General features: G+C 43.2%; 1 protein-coding gene across 7 annotated transcripts in view; it reads left to right on the forward strand.

The window, feature by feature from the left end:
* Positions 1 to 19,705, forward strand: part of myrf (myelin regulatory factor) — a 264,892-nt gene that overhangs the window by 146,830 nt on the left and 98,357 nt on the right. The gene's annotated exons all lie outside the window — the stretch shown is intronic.

The raw sequence follows: 19,705 nt of genomic DNA on the forward strand, positions 1-19,705 counted from the left end.
TATCCCCAAGAGCCTGATAGTTGAGGGGTAATAACTATTCCTGAACCTGGTGGTTTGGGTCCTGAGGCTCCTGTACCTCCTTCCTGATGGCATGGTCTGGATGGTGGGGTCCTTGATATGGATGCTGCTTTTCTGCGATGGTGCTCTATGTATTTGTGCTCACTGATGGGGAGAACTTTACCTGTGGTGGACTGGGCTGTATCCGCTACTTTTTGTAGGCTTTTCCGTTCAGGGCCATTGGTGTTTCCATACCAGGCTGTGTTGCAACCAGTCAATATACTCTCCACAGCACATTGATAGAATTTTTTTCAAAGTTTTAGATGACATGCCAAACCTTCACAAACTTGTAAGAAAGTTGAGGTGCTGCCGTGCTTTCTTTGCAATGGCACTTGTGTGGTAGGCCCAGGAGAGATCCTCTGAAATTATAAAACTGATGAATTTAAAGTTTCTGACCCTCTCCACCTCAGATCCCCCAACGAGGACTATGCATAGACCTGAGGTCTCCTCCTTCTGAAGTCAATAATCAGCTCCTTGGCTTGCTGACATTGAGTGAGAGATTATTATCATGGCACTGTTCAGCCAAGCTTTCAGTCTCTCTCCTATACGCTGATTTGTCACCACTTTTGATACAGCCAATGAGAGTGGTATTGTCGGCAAACTTAAATAATGGAATTGGAGGGGTGTTTAGCCTCACAGTCTCAAGTACAAAGCGAGCCATGCAGGGGGCTAATCACGCAGCCTTGTGGTACACTTTGTTGATGGAGATTGTGGAGGAGATGTTGTTGCCAATTTGAACTGACTGTGAGGTAACTGAGGCCAAGGTCTTGAAGCTTATCAATTAGTTTTGAGTCAATGGTAGTACTGAATGCCAAGCAATAGTCAATGAAGAGCAACCTGTTCTGTGCATCTTCACTGTCCAGATGATCCAATGTTGAGTGTATTCGTTCAGATTGTCCGAGTCCTTCAACACGGCTCAGTCCACTGACTTGAAGCAATCCCGTAGCTGCTCCTTTGCCTCCCAGAACCACCTCTTCATTGTCCTTAACTCTGGAATCTTGCTGTTTAGCCTCTGCCGGATACAGGTAAAAGGAAGACAGCAAAGTGATCATATTTTCCAAAATGTGGTTTGAGAATCGAACAGTACACGTTCCTTATGATAGTATAGCAGTAATCGAGTGTGTTGGGACTCCTGGTGCTGCAGGTGATATGATGATGATAAAGGGGCAGAGATTTCTTCAAACATGCCTACTTGAAGTCCCCGTAAAGGATTTAAAAGGCTTGGGGAGTAGGCTATTTCTTGCTTGATGATGGTGTCACCCAGTAGCTTGAATGTCTGCTTAACATCGACCGTTAGTGGTATGTAAACTGTGTTCAGAATTACGGTGAGTAGAATGGTCAGCAGTTAATCATTAGATGGTCCAGGTCAGGGGAAATGAGTGTGACAAGCACCACCAATGAGTTTATCATGCAATTCCCACCTTTTGCCTTCTCTGAATCAGCAGTCCAGTCCATCTGGTATATCAAGAAACCCTCATGTTTGAGTGCCGAATCCATTGTGTCTTGAGTTAGCCATGTCTCCTTGAAACACAGAACACAGCAATCTCTCAATTCCCTCCAATACAACAATCTTGCCCTTAGTTCCTCATTTTTGTTCTCCAGTGACTGTACAAGATACTGGGTAGAGGAAGTTTCATACTCCACTGTTTTAGTCTGGCTTGGAGTCCACCTCTCCGCCCTCTGCATATAATCCATTTCAAAAATAATTGCAAAGCTAAAACACTTATAAATGAAACAGTTAAATAAATTTAAATGAAATTGTAAATCTGCTAAAATATACTCTGGTCTTTTATAACTCTTTCCGTTCATTTAAATGAACAAAATTGCTGTACCTGTGCTTGGCCCAATCAAGTTGAGGTGGTTCAGCTGGATTTTTATTGGAGAATTGTCCTTGCTTTTCAAAATGGTGCTGAGCTGTAATCTTTCTTGAGGTCGCAGCTCAAACTTAGTTATTTTTTGTTTATTGTCAGGTTCCTGGTTCGTGAGGATAATTTTAGGGGAAAAGAGGAAATTTATGGGTCAGGTTAAGGTTTAGGGACGGGGATGTGAGGAAATTAGAAGAAAGGCCAGACTCTAAGCCTCCACTCTGCATTCAAACTCCAGCAGCAAGAGTGTAGTTGGATGTCAGGCCTACAGACAGGCTAGCATATTCAGAGACCTGTTATCAACGAGGCCGGAGTTTGAGATCTAGTTTCTGGGGTCCCATCATCAGCAAGTTAACCATTCGAGACTTGGAGTTTGGGCCCTCATCCAGTCATCACTGTGTCCTGGGTCAATACCGAAGATCAAAACCCAAAGGTCAATTAGGGGTCCGGATCGAAGCCTGAAGGTTGATCAGAGGTACAGATCGAAGCCAGACAGTTAATTAGAGGACTGAATAGAAATCTGTTGGCCGATCAGAAGTTGAGATTGAAGCCCAATGTCTGATTGAACACCCGTGGCTGATTGGAGGTCTGGATCAAAACCTGATGACAATCAGAAGTCTGGACTAAAGCCCAAAGGCTGTTCGGAAGTCCAGTTGAGGCCCAGTAGCTGGATACTGGAGCGAATGTACATGTTCACCGGAGACCGAAGGGGACAGCCTGTCCTGAGGTTGGAGACTGAGTATATGTGTGGGTGGGTGAGGCATAGGGAAAGTGGTATGTGGCTTGTTTTGCTGCTGTTGCTTGGTATGGTATGTTCTGTTAATCTGCCGAGCATTGCGGGCCTACTACTAATTGCAGGCTGCCCCTAGCACGTACTTAGTGTGTTAGATGTTAATGCAAGTGACATATTACACTCTATATGTTTTGATATACATGTGATCAATAAATCTGAATCTGAATTGTCAGGTAATCCAGTGCCGGATAATAGTTGGAACAACATTGGTGAGTGAGTGCTGTCAACAAGTTTGTGGCTTCTGTGCTGATGCACACACATCCTAGAATCCTAAATTGTTGATACTATTACTGCATTGATATGGGGAATTCTCTCTCTAACTCAATCATGCCGTGTTTCAGAGACAGTCACAGACTAGCTTGAAGTTGGTCTGTGCTTTGGGGTTAGGAAGGTGTGACTGTGAGTGAGATAGGCAGGAGATCCGAGCCACAGGGCTGGATGAGCCTCAGCCCACCTTGTTCCCTGAATGGCGACAGTGAGGGCAGTAGGAAGGATGAGTAAGCAAGCCATGGCACCATGATTCAGGGAACCATTCAAGGGGAATGGAAGCTTTGAGCACTTGGAATGCTACTGTGACACTGTAATTTCCCTTGGAATCAACAAAGTATCTGTCTGTCTAACACGCTGTTCAAGACAACTCTCACGGATGCATTTTATAAAATCCTCAAACTGTTTGGGGCCATCTAAGTGCAAATAGAAGTCTCCCGTGAAAACTGTCATTCCATTCTTACATGCATTCTAACTTATATCTAAATAGTAACCAGGATATGGGTGAAAGAGCAATTGGATGTAAGAGGGTGTTACAGTAGTCATCGGGGACATCAGTATGGGAAATCATGTTGGCACTGGATCCCAGGAGAAGATTTCGTAGAATGCCTGCAAGATGGCTTTTTACAACAGCTTGTGATCAAGCTCACTAGGGGAAATGTAGTTTTGAATTTGTTGTTGTGCGATGAACCAGATTTCATTAAGGAGCTTAAGGGAAAGGAACACTTTGGAGACAGAGATCATGATTTGATAGAATATGTCCTGCAACTTAAGAGGAGACGCTAAAATTGGATGTATCAGTGTTGAGTTGAATAAAGGTTAATTACAGAGCCACAAGAGAGGAGCTGGTCAGAGTTAATTGAAAGGGGATACTAGCATGGATGATGGCAGAGCAGCAGTGTCTGGAAATTCTGTGAGTAATTTGGAAAGCACAAGATCATTTAATCACAAAGTAGAAGAAGCATTCGAAAGGAGGATGAGGCAACCGTGAATGTAAAGGAAAGTCAATGACAACATAAATGAGGAAGATTGGGCATATAATATTGCAAAGATTAGTGGGAAGCTAGAGGATTTGGGAGCTTTAAAAAGCTAACTGAAAAGCAGTAAGTGGAGAATAGATGAGGTAAGGAGGTAAGCCAGCCAATAACATAAAAGAGAATACCAAAAATTGGTTTAGATGGAGTCATCAAGCACTACAGCTCAGAAACTGACCCTTCAGGCCATTTAGTCCGTGCCAAATTATTATTCTGCCTAGTCTCATCAACCCGTACCTGGACCATAGCCCACCTGTCCAAACCTCTACTAAATATTGAAATCAACTCTGCATGCACCACTTCTTTTTGTTAGTTGTTCCATACCCACATCACCCTCTGAGTGAAGGCATTCCCCCTTAGGTTCTCCTTAAACAGTTCACCTTTCACCCTTAACCCATTACCTCTAGTTCTCTAGTTCTAGTTTCACCAAGCCTCAGCAGAAAAGGCCTGTTTGCATTAATCCTATCTACACCCATCATAATTATAGATATACACACACACACACACACACACACACACACACACACACACACACACACACACACACACACACACACACACACACACACACACACACACACACACACACACACTAATGGAGAGGCAAGATTGGCCACTGGACCACTGGAAAATGATGCTGGAGAAGTAGCTGAAAAACTGGAAACATTAATACTAAATGTGAACAGTTGCAGGAGGAACGAAAAGTACCCCTGCTTTGTGACTATACTTTGTATATTACTACAGATTTGGCAGGTTGTTCCTAACCTAATATAGACCTTAACCAAAGATTATAAAGAAGGAAGAGTTGACTCATTCAGGGAGAATTCAGGGTGGAACGTTCATTTTGATATGAACCATTTTTGCCAACTGTAGTGATTGCCTGGGAATGCATTTGTCTGTTGTCCTATATTACTGATATTTAAGCAGGTATTAATTGGTGGTTTTGATTTTATGACTGGAATGACTGTAAAACTATTAGAATTAAACAGATTAAATTGTAAACTAAGTATTGTATACTTCTCCATTTGAACTTGAAAATAGTGTGCTTGCAGTCGGTGGCCCTCCATAAGGAACGTTATTTTCAACTTTTCCCCAATGTAATCTTCAGAAATTAATGAACTGACAAGATATTAGGCTTTTGTATACAGCTATTATTTGAAAAAGATCTGTGAAAATGCTATCCTTTGTTTTATGAGATGTGAATGAGTTTCTGTTAAGATTCTGAGGCCATAATTACTGACCCCAAATGCTAATTTTATATATTTTACTGATCATTTCAGCGGATAAATATTTCCATATTTTGATTAAGTTAACTAAGTAACACAAAAGTTTGAGCATCTACTGCAATCTTAGGAATGTTTACAATTTGGTATTGTGTTTAATATTACAATTGCTGGTTTAAAAATAATAGTGTTCTTTGCATCCTGGTTTGTTGTGAGTGAGAATTCAGTGATGTGATTGGTTATGCTGCCAGCGTGGTGACATGCTGGTTGTTGAAGGTCAAAGATCCACTAGAGCAGAGGCCTGTTATAATCAACATCAGCAAAGGAAAATCAAAATCAGATTCATTGTCCCTGATACATCATGAAATGTGTTGTTTCGTGGTTGCAATGCAGTGCCAGCCAAACAAATTACTATAAATTACAGGAAAGACAGGTAATGAAAAGAGTTGTGAGGTAATGTTCATGGATTCATGCACTGTGCAGAAATCTGATGGCAGAATTGTTCCTAAAATGTTGAGTGTGTGTCTTTAGGCTCCTGTACGTCCTCCCTGATGGTAGTAATGAGAAGAAAGCGTGTCTTGGATGGTTAGAGTCCTATATTATCGATAGCTACTTCCTGAAGCATCGCCTGTTGAAAATGTCCTCGATGGTGGGGAGGCTTGTGTCTGTGCTGGAGCTGGCTGAGTCTACAACCATCAGAAGCATTTTAGAATCTCATGTATTGGAGTCTCCATACCAGATAGTGACACAACCAGTCAGAATATTGTACATGTGTAGAAATGTACTAGTCTTTGGTGGCACATCTTCCTCGAACTCTTGATGCTGTGCCTTCATCATGGAGTGTCTAGGATAGATCTTCTGAGATACTGACACCCAGAAACGTGAAACAGCTCACCCTGTGCACCGCTGACGCTTTAATGAACATTGGTGTGTTGAACTTTCCCTTCCTGAAGCTTATAAAAGATTCCTTGGTCTTGCAAGATCATTGTTGTGACATCACTTGACCAGTTGATCTATTTCATTCCTATAAGCCTCTTTGGCCCCACCTGAGTTCTGCCAGTAACAGTGGTGTCATCAGCAAACTTATGTTTGAGCTGTGCCTAGCCGCACAGTTCTTCTGAGTGTAGAGAGAGTAGATGTGTTGATGGTCAGTGAGGACGAGGTCCGACTGACTGACTGTGGTCTCACAATGAGGAAGTGAAGAATCCAGTTGCTGAAGGAGGTACAGAGGTCCATCTTTTGAAGCTCGTTGATGAGTACTGAGGGATGATGGTGTTGGACGCTGAGTATAATTGATAAACAGTATTCTAGATGGTCCAAGATCCAGTGGAGGCAGTGAGTGTGTATCCACTGTAGAGCTATTAAGCGATGTGCAGAGGGTCCAGGTGCTCGTAGAGGCAGGGGTTAGTTCTAGTCATGACCGACCTCTCAAAGCACTTCATCGCAGTGGGCATGAGTGCTTCTGGACGACGGTCATTGAGACAGCTCATTCTGCTCTTCTTAGGCACCAGTATGATTGCTGCACTTGTGAAGCCAACTGCAACAGAGACAGGTTGCCGATGTCCTTGAACACTCCAACCAGATGGCTGGCGCAGGTTTTCAGTGCCCAGTCGTGTACACCATTGGGGCCTGGCACCCTGCGAGGATTCACCCTCTTGAAGGATCGTCTGATGTTTGCCTCTGAGTCAAGATCATAGGGTCACCAGATACTGTGAGGATTCTCCCAGGTGCAGTTTTATTCTTCCTTTCAAAGTGTGCTTAAAAGGCAGTGAGCTCATCGGGGAGTGAAGCATCACTCTCAACGATGCTTCACTTATAGGAGACAACGGCATGCAAACCCTGCCACGGTTGCCATGCTAAAACATATCGTATTGTACAGATTGCTATTCTAACCTGACATCACCTGGACTTGTACCATCCACCTTGTATCTATAAACAGGAATCAATAATGAGGGTGATACAGCTACATGGCGACCTGGCCCTGTTCTTGGATCCATTGGGGTGGCTTTGAAAGAATTGCAGCTTTACCTTGCCCCATTTTTATCTTCAGTTTGCTTCCTGCTTACCTTCCTGTTTTCTCATCTCTCTGACAGTGATTCTTCTTGCCAGTGAGCTTGCAGTTAAGTGGTTCCTTCGTCACACTCTCAACCTCACTATGACCGTACTACCTACTGTCTACCTGCACAGACCTCTCTTTATTCTGCATTCCTGTTCTTGTTTTACCTCAATGCACTGTATAATGAATTGATCTGTATGGGCAGTGAACAAGACAAGCTTTTTGCTGGACATCGATGTATAATAATAATAAAACAATTTACCAGAAATCTATATAAAACATTTGCATCTGGTGTGAGCGTTCCCTTTCCCTTTTGAGATCTGGGAAGTTGCAAGTTTGGTGTGGAGGGATATCAGATCTAACCTTTCCACTGACCTCATATTCGAATATTCTTTTAAAGCCCAAACATTCTTGGGTCACAAATGTTATTGTTCTGCCAGGAATGGGACAGTGCCTCCTTTGCTGAGCCTAGTTATGAATAAACTGGCCTTGGGCAGCGCAAGTAACACTTCAGGTGCCACGTTGTTCACTGGCACCATCCCATTCCCTGGAATGATGTTCTAGTCCTGTAGTCATGGGCATTGAACACCTTTCCATTGATGTCTGAAGATTTTATTTATACAAGAATATAAGAAAAAGGTGGAGAAAGCTATTCAAGCCTGACCTTCTCAGATGAACTTTTGCTTCACTGTTAATGGATCCAGGTTGTCTGCCCATGTAGCACCCCAGACATTTGCCACTGTAATGCTGCTTGTCAGGTACACCTGAGAAACCAGAATCCCTGGCTTAAGACTTCCCCGTGCTTGACTGCAACCTCCCTTCTCCTCTGCTGACAAACTATACTTCGTACAAACCAGACAGAAATTTGTTAAGGACAGAAGTCTGTTTCTATTGAACAGCACTGCCAGAACTACTGTAAGCAGTGGAACACACAGTCGGGTTTTGTGATTTAATTGGGAGTTTTACTATCCTCTTGCTTAAGTTAGAACAGAGCACTTGAGGAATTTCGAGACCACTAGGTTCCTAGTCTTCCAGTAACTCTACTTGAGAATACAGTACTTGTCTGCGATCTTCTTGCCGTTTTATGCAGTGGTAGCTTTACTCTTTGAACTTGGATTTATACAGTAAGACATGGCACATTTAAAGGAGGTCTCCCATCCCCCCACCGGCTGAGGTATGTAGATTAGCACTATTTTTTTCCAGCCTGGTACGGACTAGCTCCCAATGTTTAACTTGTATCCATCATGCAAACATTGCTTCAAAACAAAACTTATATTTGATAAACCTTTACATTACGAAACGCGAATGAAAACAGCCGGCATGGTCTGACTGCAATTAGTGAAGTAGGTGTTTATTTTTAATGTGGATATCTTTAACCCTCAAAGCACCAGCAAAGTCATTAACCTGATTCTGAACAGAGTTTGTTCTAAGATCAGACATTTTAACAGACAATACAGAGTAGATTTCCCCCCAACTCTGACTTAAGAAGGAGAGGAGAAGCGGCAATAGCAAATAGATGAACCCTCCTATCCCTCCACAGATGCATTAAGTCTGGCCTAGAACTCAGACAAACCCAAGGGTACTGCAGCCTCGACATTAAATCCCTGTGAACTGTCTGAATGATTAAAATTAAACAAGTTTATTATCACGGCATGCGTTGTGAAATTTGTTAAGTTAGCAGCAGCAGTTCAATGCAATCCATAATAGAGCAGAGAAAAATAACAATAAATACAAAAATAAACCAATTACATATTTTGAAAAGATATCATACAAAAAATCAGAAATAATATATATTTATAAAGTGAGGTAGTGTTCAAGAGTTCAGTGTCCATTTAGGAATCGGATGGCAGAGGGGAAGAAGCTGTTCCTGAATCACTGAGTGTGTGCCTTCAGGCTTCTGTACCTTCCTGATGGTAACAGTGAGAAAAGTGCATGCCCTGGGTGCTGGAGGTCCTTAATAATAGACACTGCCTTTCTGAGACACCACTCCTTGAAGATGTCCTGGGTAGTTTGTAGGATAGTACTTAAGATGGAGCCAACTAAATTTACAACTCTCTGCAGCTTCTTTTGGTCCTGTGCAGTAACCCCTCTGTACCAGACAGTGATGCAGCCTGTCAGAATGCTCTCCATGATTTTCAGTGTTCTTGTTGACATACCAAATCTCTTCAAAATCCTAATGAGAAGATGATTAGTTCAGAGGCTTTTGACTGGTGAAGAAGGCCTGGAATGAATGTTGTGTGTAATGTTGTTCAGGGCGTTATAAAGGCCGTGAAAATAAAATGTCTCTAACGCCAAATTAAAAGGATGCTGTAAAGAAAAGGGTAATAGTTTAAAAAAAACACAGGGAGATCCCAAAGTCCCAAATTACATTCACTACAAATGCAATATAGCTACTCTACTCTTACCCTTCTCAAACCACTTGCTACTTTTGACACACGTGACCACACAATTCTCCACCATTGCTTCTTCACTGTTGTCCAGCTAGCTGAGATTTCACTCTCTCACATCTATGTTTTTAGAATGCTATCATAGTTAGGGCATCACTTGCAACTGATTCCCATCTTACATCTCTCATATTTATTAAGGATCTATCTTTTGGCACAACCTAATAGCATCTGTACACTCGCCCTTGACAACATGATGTAAAAGCAGCGTTGGTTTCAATGTGCATTCTGTCTATGTGAGCATGCTTTATTTTACCTCACCTTAACGCTGATACTTCCAATGTACATCCAATGGCCATTACAATGACCTGGACAAGCGAAAATTTCCTCCAAATAAGTACTCGTCTCAGAGCCCATCACAGAATTCCTTCACCAACTTAGCATCTGTCTGTAACTTACCTAACTGTTGTAACTTTGAAAAAAGCCAAATGCCACACACATATCCATGGCGTCACTCTCCTAACATCATCTAGCTTTCCACTTGCCCCTGCTGATCTGCTGCTGAAATCCCCATCAATGCCATTGTTACCTCTAGATGTGAGTTTCCAGCACACATTATCCTTCCTTGTCCTAATCATTAGCCAAAGCTTTGCTGCTCATAGTAACACACACAAATTGCTTGAGGAACTCTGCAGGCCAGGCAGCATCTGTGGAAAGGAACAAAGAGTGACCTTTTGGGCCAAGACCCTTCATCAGGACTGTCCGTTTCAGCTCCATCCTTCACCATGCTGTCTCTTTTAGCTCCTGGAGAAGCAACACTTCCACTTGAAGTTCCCACCTTTGTTTTCAAATATCTTCATGGTACAGTCAGCCCTATCTGAATTGAACTGTGCTGTATTGTTCTATGTTCTATCTCGGTAATAATCTTCTCAAGAATTAGAAAATTATACAAACATTGTTACCACAGAATCAATGGAACAATAAGTGACCTAGCACCAGAATCTTTCTCAGGCCAACATCACCAGCATCGAAGCCCTGGTTATACCCAAATGGCTACACTTGGTAGGCCACATGAAACATTGGTGTAGAAAAGCACCATCCATCGTCAAAGATCCTCAGCACCCAGGCCATGTTCTTTTCTCGCTGCTGCCATCAGGTAGAAGTTACAAGAGCCTCAAGACACATACCACCAGGTTCAAGAACAGTTACTACCCCTCAGCCATCAGGCTCTTGAACAAAAGGGGATAACTACACTCATTTAAGGACTCTGTTATAATGATGGATGTTGCATTGTTATTTCATGCTTGTTATTTATTGCTATTTATTTATTTATTATCTGCATTTGCACTGTTTGTTTACAGTTACTGTTCTATAATCTTGCTAAGTATGTCCGCAGAAAAAGGATCTCGGAGTTATATGTAGTGACATGTATGTACTCTGATAATAAATTTTACTCTGAACTTTGAACTTTGAACTTTGAAAGTTACTTGCATGTTTGACACCAGACTGAGCTTTGTCAGAGGAAGAGATTACTACGTGAACAGAGGGAGAGGTTTGGAGATGTGATCAAAGTCTCCTTGAAGAAATGCAACCTCACAACTGACTCCTGGGAATCTTTGGTTCGAGGCCACTGAGGTTGGAGAAGCACAGTTCATACACCATCTAGAAATTCACAAATGCCATAATTGTTCTTGGCAGAAGCTCCGGTAGCAACAAGGAACCATACAGTAGCGAGATAGATTGGCTGGTTGGGGGTTTCACAACAACATCGCACTCAATGTCAGCACAGCCAAATAATTAGTCGTGGATTTCAGGAAGAGGAAGTTGGGAGAGCACATACTAGGGTTAACAGTGGAAAGTGTGAGCAGCTTCAAGTTCCTGCACATCAACATTTCAGATGATGTCTTGGGCCCAACACATACATGCAGTCACCAAGAAGGAATGCCAGTGGCTGTACCTCATGAGGAGTTTGAGGAGATGTGGTATGTCACCAAAGATTCTGGCAAATTTCTAGGGATGTGAAGAGCATTCTGACTGTTTGCATTGCCATGGTAAGGAATCTCCAATGCACAGGATCGCGAGAGGCTGCAGCGGATTGTAGACACACCCATTTCCATCATGAACACAACACTTCCTGCCATTGAGGACATCTTCAACAAGTGGTGCCTCAGGAAGGCATCATTAAAGAACACGGTTTATTTGTTTTTCTACCATCAGAGAGGTAAGAATACTGAAGACCCACATCCAACACTCTAGGAACTGCTTCTTCCCCTCCACCATCAGATTTCTGAATACTACCTAATGCTGACACGTGAACGCTACCCAATTCTTTGGTTTTGCACTATTTATTCATTTCCATAATTCGTAGTAATTTTTATGTTTTGCACTGTGCCACTGCCATGAGACAGCAAATTTCCTGACATATGTCGGTGATAATAAGCCTGATTCTGATTATTCAGGATGGCATTGAGGCCTGAGAGTTTATACTTTGGCTGCACAAGCCCAAGCAGAGCACCTGACAAGCTGTCTACTACCTTGGTTCCTCCACTCCCATCTCTGGTTCCCACATTATCCTTTGAGTCCACAGCAATAAAAGCTTCCATGGTGCAGTGCAGAAATTCCTGTACCCAAAAGCTGTTTAAACAATAAGTCTAACTACATTCAGTTTTTGATGGGGCTTGGCAGTGAAAGCTAGTTCTTTTCAGTTACCACTCAGCTTGCCACCAATTTGATTGGGACCTTTACAAAGAGAGCTCAGGCATATTTCTTTGTAGGAGGCACATTATTATTTATCAATTTTCCATATCTGGCATTGCTGCCAGAGCCACCATTTATTTCCCATTGCTAACTGCTCTTGAGAAGGTGGCCGTGAGACTTTCCTTAGGGTACTTCCACAAGGGGGATCCTTTCTTGAAGGACCTTTTTGGTGAAGGTACTTCCACAAGGCTGCAAGAGAGGAAGTTCAGGTTCAAGGCTTTGGATCCAGTGACAATGAAGGATGGCACCCCCACATTACTGCATCATGGGTGGAAGGGTTGTATGTTACTAGAAAACACTTCACATTGCTACTCTTCATAATACGTATCTGCATCACAACCCATTTGAAGAGAGGAATTTTGTCTTTGCTTATTCACCTTTTTTCACACAAACTTTGCTATAGGGAATTTTATTCTGCATCTCAGATTTGGAATTGGAATTTGTTCATTGCAGTCACGTGTATCGACATGTGTATACTGTTCATACAGAACAGATCATTCCATACTGCATTGAGGTAGAACAATTTTTTAAACATCAGAATGCAGTATAAAGTGTAACAGCTACAGAGAAAGTGCAATGTAGATAGATGATAAGGTGTAAGGACATTACAAGTTGGATTGTGAGGACAAGAGCCTATCTTATTGTATTAGAGAACCATTCAATAGCACTACAACTGACCTTGATTCTGCTGGTATGTACTTTCATGCTGTTGTATTTTCTGCCTGATGGACAAGGGAGAAGAGAACGTCTGGGGTGGTTGGGTCTTTCATTATGCTGGCTGCTTTACTGATGCAGCGAGAAGTATAGACAAAGTGCACAAGAGGGGAAGCTGTGTCCACAACTCTGCAGTTCCTCGTAGTGACAGCATAGCAAACTGTGATGCATCCAAAGAGGGTTGCTTTCTGTGGTGCCTCAATAAAAATAGGTTAAGTGCTGACAAGGACATGCCAGAATTCTTTAACTTCCTGGGAAAGTAGATTCTTTGGTGAGCTTTCTTGGCCACAGCATTTGTGTGGTTGGACCAGGACAGCTGTTTGGTGATGTTTGCTCCGAAGAACAACATACCACTCTCAATCTCAGCCTGCTGCTCTAGACAGAAGCACATGCCCTCGCCCACTTACTGAAGTCAATGACCAGCTCTTTCGAATTGCTAATGTTGAGGGAAGGGTTGTTATCATGACACCACATCAGTAAAATCTCTATCTTCTTCATCATTATTTGGGATAGGTCCACTACAGTGGTATTATCTGCAAACTTATAGATGGAGCTAGGGCCTAACTAGGCCTCACAGTCATGAGTGTACAGGCAGTATGGTGAAGGGCTGAGGATGCAGCGGTGCTGAGAGTAATCTTGGTGGAGGTGTTACAGCCTATCCTTACCGATTGGGCTATGTTGGTCAGAAAATGGAGGATCAGTTGCAGAGGGTGATGTTGACTCTCTGGTCTTGAAGAAGAGTGATGAATCTGCTTAGAATTATTGTATTGAAGGCAGTGCTGTGGACAATAAACAATAGTGTAATTTGGGTGACTTTACTGACCAGATTCTCCAGAGATGAGTGTAGAGCCTGGAATATGGTGTCTACCATAAATCTGTCTTTGATGGTAGGCACATTGCTGTGGATGGAGGCTGGAGTTAATGCCTGCCACGATGAGCCTGCTGAAGCTCTTTGTGACGGTGGATATTCGAGTCACAAGCAGTAGTCATCAAGGCACGTTACCTTGTTTTTTTAGGTATAGGAAAAATAGTGATCTTCTTAAAGCAGATATGAACCTCGCATTGAAACAAGGAGAGGTTAAAAATGTCTGGAAACACCACCGCTATCTGATCTGCACAGGATTTAAGGACATGGCCAGGAGCACCATCCAGGCCAGATACTTTCCACAGGTTCACTCTCTGATAGACTGTTCTTATATCTGCAATGGTGGCTGTGGATTCAAGTGCATTGGAGACTGTCATATCCCTTCTGGTCAAAACTGAGAGGGGGTGTGCTGTTGTTGGTGATGCTGCCCGACTTTTACAGCCTTTGAAAATTCTGAAAAAGCAAATTTCTATCATCTGAACTGTGGGGCTCAACAATATACTTCCAGTCAAAATTGGGTGCCTTTTGGAGGTTAATATGTATGTGGAAGTTTTCCCAGGCATCCAAAGACCTTGTCTGCCTGGATGGTAGATACCATGGGTTTTGGCATTTGCTGTGGGAGCAAGCTTGGAGATTAACTGCAGTACATTATATAGATGGAACACACTGCAGCCACTGTGTGATGCTGATGGAAGAAAGCAATGTTTAAGGTAGTGGATATGGTACCAATCAAGAAAGTTATGTTATCCTCGTTGGTATGGTGCTGCTTGGGTGTTGTTCGAACTGCACTCACCCAAGTGTGAAAAGTAGCTAAATTCCATAGTACTCCATCAGGTTTGTGCAAACGTGCTCCATATAGATGGTGGAAAAGAAGGTGTCTCAGAATACCCAGCAGTGGAAAGTGGACTTGCTCATGAAATTGAATGCTGAGGATTAGACTCCATTGATGGAGATGGTCATTTTCCAGCTTTTTTATGTGCTGAATGTAACTAGCTGCCAATTAGCCTATGTCTGAGTGTTATAGAGGCATGGGTTTCTCCCTTCCTGAGGCTTGCATTGAAATTGAATGTCATACCGGCATCAATGACATCACACTTCTGAAATTTATGATGGAAGGGAGATCGCTGATGAAGCAGAGAAGAGTAGGAGATTGTCATGAGGATCTCCCATGTAGGAGGTTCTTGGGGACAATGAGGTTCTTGGGAGGTTCTTAGGTCTGGAATGATTATCTCTGATAAACACAGTCATCTTCCTTTCAAGGGCAGCCATTCTCACCTCACCTCTGGAATTCACTCCTATGTTTGGGCCAAGGCAGTATTAAGTATCAAGTGCCTTGGTGAAGTTCAAGCTGAGCATGTCATCGTACAATTGTTGACACCTTCCATCACTTTATTGATGATTGGGAGCAGACAGAACTGGTGGCAGATCAATGGATTGGAACTTAGCTTCTTTGTGTGAATAGGATTTAACTCGGCTACTGGTGGATAGATGCAACAGTTGTAAGTGTGCTGGTGCAGCCAGTTATGCAGCATGTCTTCAGTCCTGCAGACATGCATAGCTCATACTGTATTCAGTGATATCATGTGGAGTGAATTGAAGAGTGACTCCTGTGATGCTGGAGTCCTTAGGAATCATTCTCTGTCACTTCTGGCTAAACATGGTTACAAGTGCTTCAGCCTAGTTTTCAGCAATCTCATGCCAGACCCCACATCATAGAGGGTGGAAATTTTTTTTGAATTCTCTTCCTCTGTTTGTTGTTTAATTATCCATCGGCCTGCATGCCTGGATGTGGGCGCACTGCAGAACTTTGGTACGATCGGCGCCTTCGACTTGGGTCGGCAGCGTCTGACCCGAGTCAGCGCGTTCGCCCCAGATCAGCGGTGTGTGGACACAGTTTGGCAGTCAGTCTTTTCAAAAGGACTGAATTCTTGTGGCTTCTCTCCTCATGTGCAGTGGAAAAGACGTTTCCCATATTCTGAGGTTTATGTGATTATTGGACTGTACTTTATATTGCTTTCCATCAGTTTTTCGGTGTTTTCCTTCTTGTGGCCGATTGGTGGGTGGGTGATCTGTCACTGTTCTTTTCTGCGAGTGAGGATCGGGAATTGTTATGTGCAGGGGGACGGTGATTGTTATTGTGGGAGGGGGAATTTTGGGGTCTGCGAGTGTTGTTTGTTTTCATTTTCATGTGAGGGGGAGTTAAATGTTTTTCTTTTCATTGACACCCGTGGCCTTTCTGTATTTAATGGCTATCTGGAGAAGACAGATATCAGAGTTGTATCGAACATGCGTACTTTGACAATGAAATGAACTTTGAACCTTTGACCCATTGGTTATGAGATCCGCCTTGCATCTATTGTATGCTGCTTTTGCAACTGTCGTCCTTCACTATTTGAAAATTTTTTGGAGCTGTTCACATTGTGCATTCTGCACTCTTTACTGAACTCGTTCAGATCTGATATTAATGATTAAGAGCGGGATATGTTAAATCGTGAGGTTACAGGAATGGTGATATGCATTTCTGCTGCTGATGTTCGTGTATGCTCAGTTTAAAGCTGCCCAGTCATTTCTGTGTCTATCCAATTAAACACATTCCCATTCAGCACAATTCAGGGCATCAGCAGAATTTCAGGATTATCCTGTTCTCAGAATCACTGGGGTTGTACAGAGATTGGATGATCATATCTATTACTAAAAGGAGCACACAACTGTAAAGACAAAATAAATTGCTTCATGGTGATATTGCAGACATGGACATCAAAGGATTGATAGCACAGCATGTTCCAGAACCTTCTGGATATTACATTTATTAGCTGCTGCATTCTGGTTGTAGAAGAGGAATAGTTCCTAACGGGGAGTCTCCCATCTTCATTTGGAAGTATGCAGAGAAAGAGGAGACACCAGATTATCAGGACAGTGCCACCTACAAGCATGGCAGTGCTCCCTTCTTGCATTGCCTGGTGTGCTGAAAGTCGTGACTGTCAGTCTGTTTAGCTTTGAAATGGTTCTGGTATGTACCAACTGATAGCTGCCATATTGCTCAGTTTGCAGACTTGGCTTGCATCAAGCACTAACATGTCAGATTCCTCACAGACAACAGGACCAAATCAAGAAAAAGGCCATGGAATTCCACACACAATGATGGGCTGCTCGTGCGCTGATTCTCGAATTATCTGGCACCAAGAATCTGCGAGGACTTCTTTCTTTTATCTGGATGAGGGCGGGCGGTTTTCCTCTTCACCGCGTACTTTTTCCACAAAAGCTGCATGACCTGCTGAGTTTTTCCAGCATTTTGTTTTGATTTCAGATTTCCAACGTACCTGCAGATCTTGATTTTCATTTACTGCTGTGCTCCATCCTATAATACAGAAATAAAGATGAAAGATTAGCTTTATTTGTCCCATGTACATCAAAACATTGAAACATACAGTGAAACTCACCAATACTGTACGCTTGCTGACGGAAACACTCCAGGACAGGTGTCATAGCGTCTGTCATGCACCTGGCCCCAACACACCTAGAAACAAGGATACTTAAGTCAGAGTGCTGGCTCTGGATTTCATCACTATTGTCCCACAGGCCTTGGTTAACAAATTCCCACTCCTCGGTCTAAATACATCACTGTGCAACTGGGCGTTGGACTTCCTAACCAACAGACCTCAGATAGTCAAGGTGCACAACCGCTCCTCCCTCCCCATCACTCTCTACACGGGTGCCCCCCACAGCCCCCAGGACTGTGTGCTGAGCTCACTACTGGACACTCTGCTCACATGGGCAAACTTCCAAGTAATCACATTGTCAAATCGCAAACAAGAGAAAATCTGCAGATGCTGGAAATCCGAGCAACACACGCAAAATGCTGGAGGAACTCGGCAGGCCGGGCAGCATCTATGGAGAAGAGTATAGATGATGTTTCCATAGATGCTGCCTGGCCTGCTGAGTTCCTCCAGCATCTTGTGTCTGTTAATCACGTTGTCAAGTTCACCAATGACACAGCAGTGGTGAGTCTCGTCACCAGCAATGATGAGATGGCCTCCAGAAATGAAAGCGTTCGAGGCCTGGTGCCATGCAAATAGCCTCTTCCTCAATGTCGACAGCACAAAGGAGAACTCGCACCACTCACACCTGCCTTTCCATTTGTAGCACAGCCGTTTGAAACTCCTGGGGGTGTACATGTCACACGACCTCTCATGGTCCCAGAACACATTCTACGCAATCAGGAAAGCCCACCAGTGCGTCTACCTTCCGAGAAAGCTGAAGAGAGCTGGACTGTGCCGATCTACACTTGTGTCCTTCTGCACCCTAACAAGCTGCATCACGGCAGGGTACAGACACTGCACTACAGTGAACACAATGGGCAGTCAAAATTGCCCAAAGTGTCATATGCCCAAGTTTACCCACCATCACGACATAAATACAGAAAGGTGCTGGATAAGGGCCAGTGGAGAACCCTACCAACCCAGCTCACAGACTGTTTATTCCACTCCCACCAGGGAGGAAGCCACATAGTAACCACACCAGGATCACCAGATTCAAACCGGCTACTTTCCCCAAGCAGCAAGGCTAATCAACATCTCCACCCTCTAACCCGTCCTCTGCACCCTTAACCACCACTACTTTATCATTTCCTGTCAGTGTCCGTACATACAGACACTCCTGTGCCTAGCATCACTTTAGGTATGTATAATCTATCTATGTATATAAGCTATCTTATTTATTTTATTAATTTATTAAATTATTTTTTACTTTTAAGATTATTATTGTGTTCTTTGTCGTAATTGTGTTTTTTTTGTGCTGCGTCAGAGCAGGGGTAATAATTATTTTGTTCTCCTTATGCTTCTGTACTGGAAATGACATTAAACAACTTTGCATTGAACTGCATTGAAAATTGTTCTTTGCATCAAATCAAATCAGCAAGGGTTCTGCTGAGCAGCCTGTAAGTATCACCATGCTCACAACTCACTAACCCTAACTCGTACGTCTTTGGACTACGGGACGAAACCGGCGCGGCCGGAGGAAGCCCGCACGGTGACAGGGAAAACGTACACAGACAGCAGTGGGAATTGAACCCCGGTCGTACAACTGGCGCTGTAAATTGTTGCGCCGTTAACGTTAAAAGTCTGCATCATGGCGTGAAACGTATCCTGACAGAAGGCATGCCAAGAGGAAGAAGCAGCAATTTGTGAGCAGCTCAAGCGTAAGAACGTGGTTATGGTGTGTACTGGGAAAGCAATCAGCGCAGAGGCCTGAAATGATTTCTCGTTGCCATCAGCCAAAAGCTGAAAACTCTCTGTGCCAGCTATGAGGTAAACAGGTAAGGATGAAGTTGAAGCAAGAGGGAGCTTTGTGTAAGATCATTAAATGATTGGGTAACAGATAGGGAGAGTGGAGGAGGAAATGTTCCTACTTTACCTGCTGCAGCAGAATTGAGACAGCAGAGCAAAATTCTTCCCCTTGCTGGGTGAGTATGTTCCTGGAATCTTCGGAGGCACTGAACACACATATTGGGGTGGTAGCCCCAGCATTTCTGTTCTCCACTAACTCCAAGTCTGTCACATTCTGGCTTAAACCAGAGTGCAGCGAGTCTATGGAGCTTTCTACCAGGGCAATAATGCCTCTTGAAGTAAAGCTAAATAAGCAATGGAAGTGTGGAGGGCTGTAATGGACAGAGTGGCGGTTTCTAGTTTTCT

This window comes from Hypanus sabinus, chromosome 7 (genome assembly GCF_030144855.1).
Source record: "Hypanus sabinus isolate sHypSab1 chromosome 7, sHypSab1.hap1, whole genome shotgun sequence".
Lineage (NCBI taxonomy): Eukaryota > Metazoa > Chordata > Chondrichthyes > Myliobatiformes > Dasyatidae > Hypanus > Hypanus sabinus.